We start from the raw sequence: 11,099 nt of genomic DNA, 5'->3' as shown, positions 1-11,099 counted from the left end.
CATCTGTTAATAGAAGTTTTCAAGAGTATTGAAAACTCGTTTGGCAACTTTATCTATTTCTAAGAAGTTTCCAGGGTGCCTGCTTCTATTTTTAAAAAAATAAATATCCTGTGTTGAAAATCTCTCCCATGTTGATTTCATATTAGCTGCCTCTGTTATGAGGTTGTTGCTATTATTTTTTAATTTCTAAAGGTTACTCTAAAACCAGCTGTAAAAGCAGAGGTTAATGGAATACATATTTTTAAAAAATGAAGAGTGAAGTAATAAAGTAAGAATAATGATGAGCGCATATCTTAAAACAAAAGGACAATTGTAATCAACCTCCTCCTAACTTTCTTTCAGAGTGATGCTGCTGCTGTGAATTTTTATGCAAATAACAACAAGCCATTGTTTGTCGCTTGAATAGGATCCCTTAACTATCTAAATGTCAGCAGTATTTACTTAAGAATGTCTCCAGTCTCTAAGTAACTGCAGTCCCAAATGAAGCTCTTTAAAAAACATAATAATAAACATGCAGAGAGATTGTAGTTCAGTACAATCACTACACACTCCCACACATCCATACACACTTCAGTTCTGTAATGCCTCTGTTATTACTGCTGCAGGAATCTGCAAAGCTGACCCGTTCTTAGATTGAAAGGAATTTCCTAAAATTCATGGAGAATCTTCCCGAAAGGTATGTATAAATGGATGTGTAAGATTCCTATAATATTCTTTTTGTCTTGTTATTAGTATTAAGTGTGGAGCTTGACTGCATTCCAACTGCATCTTTGTTCTTTTGCTTCACGTATCTTTTTTTCTCTTCCCAAGACATGACACCTTTATACACAAGCACTGTTGCTACTATATGTTTTCACCCTGTTCATCTGGATAACTTCTGTGGCTAGCCTGTTCCGTACCATAAAGTGTTTGTGACACTAATGTACTATGCTGCTTGCTAAATGTTTCCTCAAATGTATGTCTTTCGAGAGGCACTCTTGCTGATCAAACATTGGTACATGTGACAGAATCTCTTTCTGCATAGTGAGGAGGGGTGAGGGCATCTTAAATTTCTGCATCCTTCTTAATCAGCTACTAAATGGCTGCGAGTTTCAAATGCAGAGAAAATGCATATCTGTGTTGGGTTTTCCTGTGTGCATTTTGATCACTAAATAATAAAAAGAGCCAAATAAAATACACACTTCTTTTATAATTGAAGATAGCTATTCTATTGATAAACCCAAATATATATTTTACTTTAAATCTAAAGGTAACGCAAGGAACCCCAAATTCCTTTTGAAAAGGAGAGTGAGGAAAGGAAAACATTGCACTGATTTTGGATTTCTTTAAAAAAAAAAAATCAGAGCTCTAATAAAGGGTGATAAAAACCTGCATCTTCCAAGCATTTGCTATCGAAAACAGCTATTCTGTTTTTCTTCCTGCTAGTGATGGTCTGGGGCAGTTTGTAGAACAACAAGTGTATAACGGGAGAAATGTTATAGTCAGATCTACAAAATTTGCACCCGCCCCCTTCTTTTTTCTGCGTTCATAATTTGTAATATCTTTTGCAACTGAAGTCATTATTTCTGATTCCTCCCTTTGCTTTCAACTGAAATGCATAACTTTGATAGACAGTCACCTAATTTAAGACCTTTGATAATGTTTTTCCAATCACAACGAATATGGCAATATTCCCTTGAGGAGTAGTTGATATGTCTATTTATGTGTTCATGAATCAAGGAACCGATATAACTGATGCCTCGAAATATAAGCTGTGCCATTTGTAAGGTTCCACTGAACTTATACTGCACCTGGGAATTCCCAAAAGTGCCAAGTTACCTGTACAAAACCAGCAGAAATTTAGTGTTATGACTGAAATATTCATAGATAAGCTGTATATAAAGATCATGGATTAATATAGAGGTATAATTCTCCAACTTTAAAATAACTTTTTTACAATGCAAAGTATATCTCAAAAAACCTAGTGGCATATGGTTTGGTTCAGAAACGACTAGTTTTTCTTTTGGAAAATTTATGGTAGTTTCGTTAATAACATGCACTAATAATCAAGCTTTTGATAAATGCTTTAGATTTATATTATTGTTTATTCTAATATTATTTCCTTAAGAATAATTAGTGTCATTGTATTTTCATTTCTTCCTATCTAATTACCAAGTCATGAAAATGAGGCATTAGCTTTCATGTTTGATACCTAGAAGTTCAGTTTCCCAATTTTAATTTACATTTTCTAAACCAAACAAAACTTTTTATGAACCTGCTCTCAGGCAGGCATGGGTGCTTGGATCAATAAACTAAAAAGGTAAAAATAATATCTGTTTAACCCTAAGTTTCAAGGGTATATTCTCAGTGTTATTTAATATAATTATTAAGACTGTGGAATCCTTAGTGCTTCTGAGCTTAGTTGTTCCATGACCATTTATTTTCCTGGTCTTCTGCATTCTGTTTGTATTTGTCTGAGGTAAACATCTAAAAAACATCTCAAATACATCTTAATAATATCTTAATCAAAGAACTATGAAGGAGAAAACCACACTGCCACCACTGGCAGGGGAAACTACTGTATATAAACAGGGAACACACCCTACATTCTCTTACACTGATGATGTTATCTAGTCAGGTACTAAAACATTTCTGAGCACACAATCAAGCCCAGAGAGCACTATGAACTATACAGTTCAACCCTGAGCTACAGATATTCCCTTCTATACTTGTTAAGACTTTGAAAAGCTGTTAAGTAGCAAAACTCATTTTGCTCTATACATTTTATAAGGATTCTAGAATATTTGCAATGTCCTCTTTGTAATTTAAATAACTTTATCACTTCTAACACATATAATATGATGGACAGCCATAATAAATCTGCTCGCTTTGATTACTATCCATTACCATTCTTGTTTGCCTCCATGAATTGGAACCAAAACCTGTAATGTAGAAACGTTTTCTATTTTTGGGCTCTCTAAAAAAGACGCTGTATATATTTGTCTTTTAGTTATGGAGGGTAACACTAGGTCAGAGCTAGAGAACTTAAGTCATGTTAAATAAATTGTTTTCAAATTTATAAAGAAAAAGCTTCTTTCAAGATATTTAACACAATGGTTTCTTCATATAATAAAGCAGATATTCTCATATTCTGATTGTAAACCTATTTATTATATTGTCAAGGGGACTTTCTTTCCAACTAATTTTATTTAGAATTGGAGAGTACAGTTCGTATTCAGATTAAGAATGAGATTTATAAAAAGTAAAAATTACTTGTGCTTAGTGGGAGAAAACCTTCTGATTTTTTTAAAAAAAACAAGAAAGTTGGCATATGTAATTCTACTTGAAATGGTTGGCTGTAGCATTACATACTTCAGCAATGTTAAACTACATATATAATTAAAGTTTAGAGTGGCTGTCATTTATATCATTGCTTAAATGCCATTTGAAATCCTCATTTAATGCAAAATACGATTGCAGGCTCACACCCTAGAATAAGCAAAACAGCACACTTCATACTGAGAATGTGCTTATTGTTTTGGAAGGATCAGCTACATTTCCCTTGTACTTCCCCCCTTAATGGACAATCCACAAAATGGCATTTGTACCAGTGCCAGAGGGACTGCTTGCTTGCCAATTGGATGAAGTTAACATGCTGCAGTGGCCAGAGACAAAGAAATGAAGAAACCTGGGACAAATTCATAGGATTCAGAGTGGAGATAGGGGGGAGGGGGAATGTGACCCATTCTAAACACGTTGGCCATGTTAACACTAGCCAATCAATCACTCTTAAGTGCTATTCATCATTCAATCAAAAGAAGACAGAACATGTGTATTATTTAGAGATGTCTGAAATCATTTTAGGTTACAGAAGGTCAGAACAGCCATCTCTGAAATCATCATGAAGAGATAGGAAAATGTTCAGGAACTATAACAAGATTTCATTTGTGAACCTAGCTGATAGGTATGCGGTAGATATTTGTGCAACGCTTTCGCTCAGGGCTAAAATAAATAAAGCAATGCCATTGTATAACAGCTCCTACATAAATAACAAGGATCTGAATAAGTCAATAAGGTTGTGGGATATTGTGGTTAACAGAGTTATCTAAACTGACTGAGTTCTGTCAATGATATCTGAGAGGCTTCGTCACTTTTGCTGGACCATAATTCCACCTTCTTTCCTGTTTGCTTTCTGTATGCCAAGAATACTAATATTGTAGTTTTCTTAAAGAATGCATAGAAATGAAGAATGCAAAACTATCATATTGTGTTCATATTGTCTTACTGTACAGAATAGATGTAATAGGATTTATAGCTGGGAAAAGTAACTTGGCTCCTTTAAATCACCAATTATGTTTCCTCATGCTTAGGAGAGTTCCAAAACGTGTGGGAACAGCTTTTCTCTGACCTATTATGTCTTCCAATAGAAGTTCTCCAAAATGGTCTGAAAATATAGCTCTGACTAAAACTGCCTTGGAATTGCAGGTATGTTTTCTGAAATGTTAGAAGAAAGAGACAGAAGTTTAACAACACAAAATAACTGTTTCTCTTACCGTTAGTGTCTAAAGAAAGCAAACTCAGAATCACATGCTTCATTTTCAATTTGTTTCCTTCCATTTGCAATAAAGAGCAGCTTCAAGGTTAAATTTCATTCTCTCTCTCTTACCTCAAATTTGCTTGTTATTTTTTTTTCAGTTATCTGAATTTTGCGTTGTTCTAACATTGTACTCATTTTTCTGTAGAAATAACAATCTCTCTCTTTACATGAGAGAGGCTGCATATGTATTTAATATTTCGTAAGATATTTATGACCTTCCACTCCATCAATGGATCTCAGAGAAAACACAATCATTAAAGCATAAAAACAACAATAAAATACTTAAAGCATAGCCGTATCGGAAGACCAAACTTGAATTAAGGTTGAATTACAGGTAATCTTATTGCAAGGTATTTTAAATTAGGCTGAACATGAATTTTGGAGACAACATAGGGGCAAAACTGTAGTTATTAAAGGAATTACAGTAGCTGCAGATGGATCTAATCATCTGGACTCCTCCTGTCTTCAGCCATTTTGAGGCAGAAACAACTACAGTACATGGCCTATATTGGAAATTAAATGGTGAATGGATTTTATTCTGCTTGGCCTGTCAGTAACATTCAGTATAATATTTATCTGGGAAATATGGGGCTACTGTTTTGCAATGGTTCTCATTATAATTTGAAGCTAAATTAATGTAAGCTGAATCTGGGCCTCTGAATTTGTAGGACTCATTGTTCCACCTGAAGCAGACAGAGCAACATGCTATAAAAACTATGCCACATCTTTAAAAAACATAAAGCTACATGGTTATTCGCAATTTATCATGGGGGCCAAAGGCCCAGTGAAACAAAGCACTTGTCAGTGCTTTTTGAAATGTCAAAACCAAAGAGAACCGGAACAGCTCCAGGGGTCAATGTATTTATTACATGGGGACCTGACTTCTGGTTCACACCTGTCTTCCTTCAGGATGGAACCTTAAACAGACCTTCTGTATATGTCAAAACAAAATAAGCAGAATCATATTTAGTAAGGAAGTCTCACAGGTCTTTCTAACTCAGAACTTGCAAGTGAGATGGGTGGTTATATAAATTCAATAAACAAACAAAGTTTGAATTGGATTCAGAAACCTAGTGGCGGCTACCAGAGTGAATAAGAATCTACTATTCTCAGTAATAGAGTTACTCTATCCTATTTGTGGGTTCTCCGCTAGAAATCTGGCTATTGCACTTTTGAACTATGTAGAGTGCAGTTGGGATGATAATCACAATGTTAGCTATGAGTATCAAGTCTTTCTGGGCCATATGTAGCATACCAGTTGAAGCTGTGGAATGACCAATGGCCATAATCTTCAAATACAGAAGAATACTGAGGCCAGAAGAACACACAATCTGCTCCTTTGAGAGAAATTTGACCCCATCTAGAATAACCACTAGTATCAATGTTTCCAGAGAGCCAAGATGTTTCTGGATGACTGTCATCTCCATCTTATTGAGGTTTAATAATAATAATAATAATAATAATTTTATTTCTATACCGCCCTTCTCCCGAAGGACTCAGGGCGGTGTACAGCCTACATTTAGTCTGATTTGTTTCTCCCCTTTCAGTTCCTAAAGACTTCCACAGCATCTGTGGCCTGGCATGACAATGTATATCATTGGCATAATAATACCTGAGTCCTGACCCAAATCAAATGAGCCTTGATAGTACAGTGGTCTAAAGCACCCTGTTATTAAGACCAGCTGCCTGCAATTACTGCAGGTTCGAATCTCGCCAGGCTCAAGGTTGACTCAGCCTTCCATCCTTTCTAAGGTAGGTAAATTGAGGACCCAGTTGTGGGGGCAATAAGCTGACTTTGTATAAATATACAAAAGGATGAAGGCTATTGCTTAGCACATTGTAAGCCACCCTGAGTCTCCGGAGAAGGGCGGCATATAAATCAAATTTTTTAAAAAATTGAAATCTCCCTCCCTCTCTCTCTCTCCCTCCCTTCTGCACACACACACACACACACACACACACACACACACACACCACTGTTACACTAATTAGTATGGGTTCTAGTTATAAACTTACATAAATGCAAAATTAAAAAATGCCATCGACTTGTACCTTTTCTTGCAAGCAGTGTGACTTCTCCTACACAATAATCTTCCCACATAGCTTTAATATCTGTACAAACATAAAATAAATTGGAGTCATGAAGGGGAAAATTACAATCTGCCCAGTCCAGACGAAGTAAAAGTGAGAAAAACTTACATTCTTATCATAGATGTTTCAATTATCAGTGCAACTATTTTTCTGTAAAGTAACCATTAGAAATAATTACCACCATAGATTTCCACATTACAAGGAAAATTGAGATATATTCGAATACCAGAATACTTTGGTGTTACAAGTTTCTTTAACACTAGAAACTGATGCAAGGTATTATTTGTATAAAAGATTTTATTTCCTGCACATTATCAGCAAGATGTATATCTAGATATAGATGTATCCTAAAACAGATATTTCCAAAACTGGACAGCAGATGGGGCTACAAAAATCATCAAATAAAAGGTAATGGGAAACAGCCTATTTCCATTTGAAAAAGCAATTTGTTTAAAAAAATAAATAGGATTCTTCTTTTCTGTTTTAAGACATCAATGAATCTGCTCATAATGGGCTTTTGTAAACTGATTATCCCTGATAATCTCATTAGTTGAAATTATCTTGCTTTTCTAACATGGTAGATTTTTAAATACCTTTTATTTCAGATCCCTCTGGGCATGTTGCAGTGCAATTTACTATTAAGCAACGTAATTATCTATCTCAAATCTAAGTGCTTAGGAGTTAAAAGAATCAAGATACAGCTATTGAAAGTGTGGAACAAATGACCTTATAGTCTAGATCCCAAAATAGCTAAGAGAAAGCAAGGAGAACAAAACCTCCTATTTTTAACAGAGAAATAATTAAAAGAAAAGCTATGTTTTGAAGAAAACAGTATAATACCAAACAGACAAACGCAGCCTATTTGAGATGTATAGAGTTCAAAGCTAAGGCTTTAAGACTCAGGCACACAGCTGATAGCAGATCAAAGCATGTTAATGTAGGATCGGATTCAATCACTGGTGAAATGCACCTACCTTCGCTACCTGTTCGGGAGTGTGAGCGCATGCATCTCTTCTGCACATGCACAGAGGGTCAAAAATGGGACGTAATGATGTCCCGGCAGGTGGGCAGAGACTCCCACCGCAGGTGCTAATAGTTCACGCGAACCAGATAAATCTGGACGGATGGATTCAACTGAAGTTTTCTTGCTATATGTACAAATAATACTTGCACCCAGAATAATTTACTAATAGCACTAGTGGCTGTAGCAAATTTATAACTGCCACAATAAATTCAGTTAGGTATCATATACATATTATATATGCAAGTAAAAAAACAAATAAACAACCAACAAAATAAGAAAACCTGACCCAACTATAAGTTCTCCTCTGCTTTGCTTTGATTAAGATTTGGTGCTCCTACAAATTCCTCCTCTCTTTCAAATATGTACCTATTCAAGGGTTCCTGATGATTTTCTTCTGGTGCTCTTTAGGACCCCACACAGAATTCTGCTTCCCTACAGAGTTGGCTCTGTCTCAGGAGGTACCGTCCTAAAAGAAGGTGGACAGCAGAAGCAGCCACTGTCTCTTTCTCCCGGGATGTCCCCTGCTGTGGAACAAAGAATGGTGTGTTTCATGATATATTCTGCATTCCTCAAGAGTGTGCTGGAAGCAGTGACAACACCAGAGAACACGTACAGATAGTTCACGACTTAAAACAGTTCATTTAGTGACCATCCGAAGTTACAATGGCACTTTAAAAAAGTGACTTATGACCATTTTTCACACTTCGCGACCCTTGTAGTATCTCCATGGTCATCGGATCAAAATGTTAGATGCTTGACAACTAACTCACATTTATGATGGTTGCAGCGTCCTGGAGTCATGCGATTCCCCTTTTTGCGACTTTCTGATAAGCAAAAGTCAACAGGGAAACCAGATTCGCTTAACAACCCTGTTACTAATTCAACAACTGCAGTGATTTACTTAACACATGTGCCAAGAAAAGTTGTAAAATGGGGCAAACCTCCCTTAACAAACCTCTCGCTTAACGACATAAATTTTGGGCTCAGTTGTGGTTGTAGGTTGAGGATTACCTGCATTCAGAATATACTCAATAGGAGTTTTTCTAAGGGGGCGATACAATAAGTTTCACATGTTAAATGTTTGAAACAAAAGTGGATTTCACACTAGCATCAAGAGGTTCACAGGAATTTGACTGTCTTGTAGAGTCACCGTAGACTGGAAAATGACACCCTATCAATCACTGCCTATACCCAGAGAGGTGACTTATCCTTTTCCTTCAGCTACAGAATGTCTTAGGGTGGCCCTGCCTCCCTCATTAGCCAAATCTGAATACCTCCCCCCTCCACTTCCCTTCCAATCTTTTCTGAACATGGGCTGGGGAACAATCAGCATTTCACAGCCAAATGTTTCGCCCCTCTGGGCTCAAGGAGGTATCTTGACTCCCTCACTATAAAACAGATAACCATAGATTTATGCATAGATCATGGCAGTTGGTAGGCTCATAAAATATTTCCCAGCAAAGGGTACAGGGAGAAGGTGGAGGAAGGAATCAACAGACCCAGCTGCCACGTCTGGAAAACTCAGCCTGTAAGTTGGGCATCTGAATCCCAGGTAGCCAGTTATGGACTTACATTTGGGTCTAGTAATAAAGCCAGCAGCCAAGGAGCACGCTTCGAAGTTCAACCCACAAGAAGACGAGCTGCCAAGTGAGAACGGATTTTATGTCTCTGATAGCGGTTCAAGTAATTAAGAAGTAGAAGTTGTTTTTGAAACAGAGAGAAGGAGGGAGGGAAGGAGAAAAGCTTAAATCTGCATTTTATGTATGTAAGTTTGCAGCCGTAATGGGATTATGATGTCAGCAAAGGGAGAGAAGTTTGCAGCTGCACTGGGCTATGGAGGTAGCAAGCAGCTGTTAAAATAGCGAACTAATGGTGATTAATTCTTATTATGTGTTTGAAGATCTCACAATGAGTTCAGGACCCAAACCATCCCAAAGGAAATAAAATTAAGGAAGGAGATCTTTTTTTTAAAAAAAAAAAGTGAAATTGAAGGAAAGCTTTTTTAAAGCACATATATATGCCCTATTCTGTCTCTTCTTCAACTGCTTTATTAATATTTAAATACTCCAGAAATTGGTGCTTAAATTATAATATCCAGTGCAATTATTAGTTACCAAGAAAGAAAGAAAAAAAGAACGAGGCTGGTGTTTTTATAATTTCAATTAAGTATTGTACAGACTGGGAAATTACCTGGGTCCCATAACACCAGCGCATGCTTGCACCACATTGAGTAAACCAGGAACCATACATTTAAAATATTTACTACATACATAGGGAGGAATATGCTTGCACACACTGATAGAACAGAACTTCCTATAAAGATCCATCACGGATTCCCAGTTACTTAGCCCCACTGACAGTATGGCTGGCATGCTGTGCAGAGGGGGGATGAAATAATACCTCTGTTGAGCTGGGCTGGCAGATCATGGGAAATATTATTCAAATGTCTCAGAGAATTAGAAGCTACATTTTGATTCCCCAACCTTCCTTTACGGAACTCCTTCTTTTGTTCACTTGTAGTTTCTCTCCCTTACGGTCCGAGGTATTCTGTTGCAAATTGAGCTGGGAGGAAAAATGCATTTATTACAGCAACAAGTAAAAGTTCTTTGTAAAACTACGTGCTGTGAAACAAGATATTGTCTTTGATCCTTAAAGATGAAGCCCTACCTAGTGTATGTCTCAAAAATCCCAAGAATGGCATTAATCAAAGGATAATTGCGTTTTGATAGATGATCTTTTGGGTTACCTTGAGCGCATTTGGAATTTCACGGCTATGTTGAAAGCACTCTCACAAAATGGTTCGCTTACATGGGAGGACCTTCCAGAAGCAGATCCTGCACAATCAGTCTCAAAACATTTATTCAACAACTAAATTATTGAGATTAATTTCTGTCATTCATCGTAGATTCCTAAGGTGTTGTTTACCACCTTGGATTATTGGGGGTTGAAGACACATCTCCAAATAAAACCCTGATCTGTGGTTATCATCATTTTTATCTTCTAAGAAGGTTTATTGGGTATATATGGGGTCCAAAATTATTCTTCCTCAGTATGCCAGGCATCTTACTTTGCACTATGTTAGTGTCTAATTATTACTTCTATATCAAAATAAAGTGTTAATAAAGTGTAGTCAAGGGGGGTAATCTGTTGTCCAGGCCACAAGTTGCCTTATTAAGCTATATAAGCTTCAGAAATGATTCAGCTCTCATAGGAGCACGGCACCTCTCTATGATTCATTCAATCAACCAGACTTAAAAAAGCAACAACACACACACTGATCAAAATTGTGGCTTTTTGAGCAAATCAGCTCCTAACAGGTAACTGTCTTGAAGTCATCACACCGTTTTATAGGTCCATGCAGGACCCTGAGAAAGGACAACCGGTTTTAATGCTGAGCAGAGAGTGCTG

General features: G+C 36.7%; 1 long non-coding RNA gene across 1 annotated transcript; it reads left to right on the top strand.

The window, feature by feature from the left end:
- Positions 1 to 341: 341 nt before the first annotated feature.
- On the top strand, positions 342 to 10,681 carry LOC117676733 (uncharacterized). The gene is made up of 3 exons (XR_015728343.1): positions 342 to 676; positions 4,350 to 4,464; positions 8,100 to 10,681. It is a non-coding gene; the product is annotated as an uncharacterized LOC117676733 (long non-coding RNA).
- The last annotated feature ends 418 nt before the right edge of the window (positions 10,682 to 11,099 follow it).

Source organism: Pantherophis guttatus, chromosome 6 (assembly GCF_059756535.1).
Source record: "Pantherophis guttatus breed Tessera chromosome 6, ASM5975653v1, whole genome shotgun sequence".
Taxonomy (NCBI): domain Eukaryota; kingdom Metazoa; phylum Chordata; class Lepidosauria; order Squamata; family Colubridae; genus Pantherophis; species Pantherophis guttatus.
Note: the sequence above shows the minus strand (reverse complement) of the source record. Positions and strands in the feature narration are given on the sequence as shown.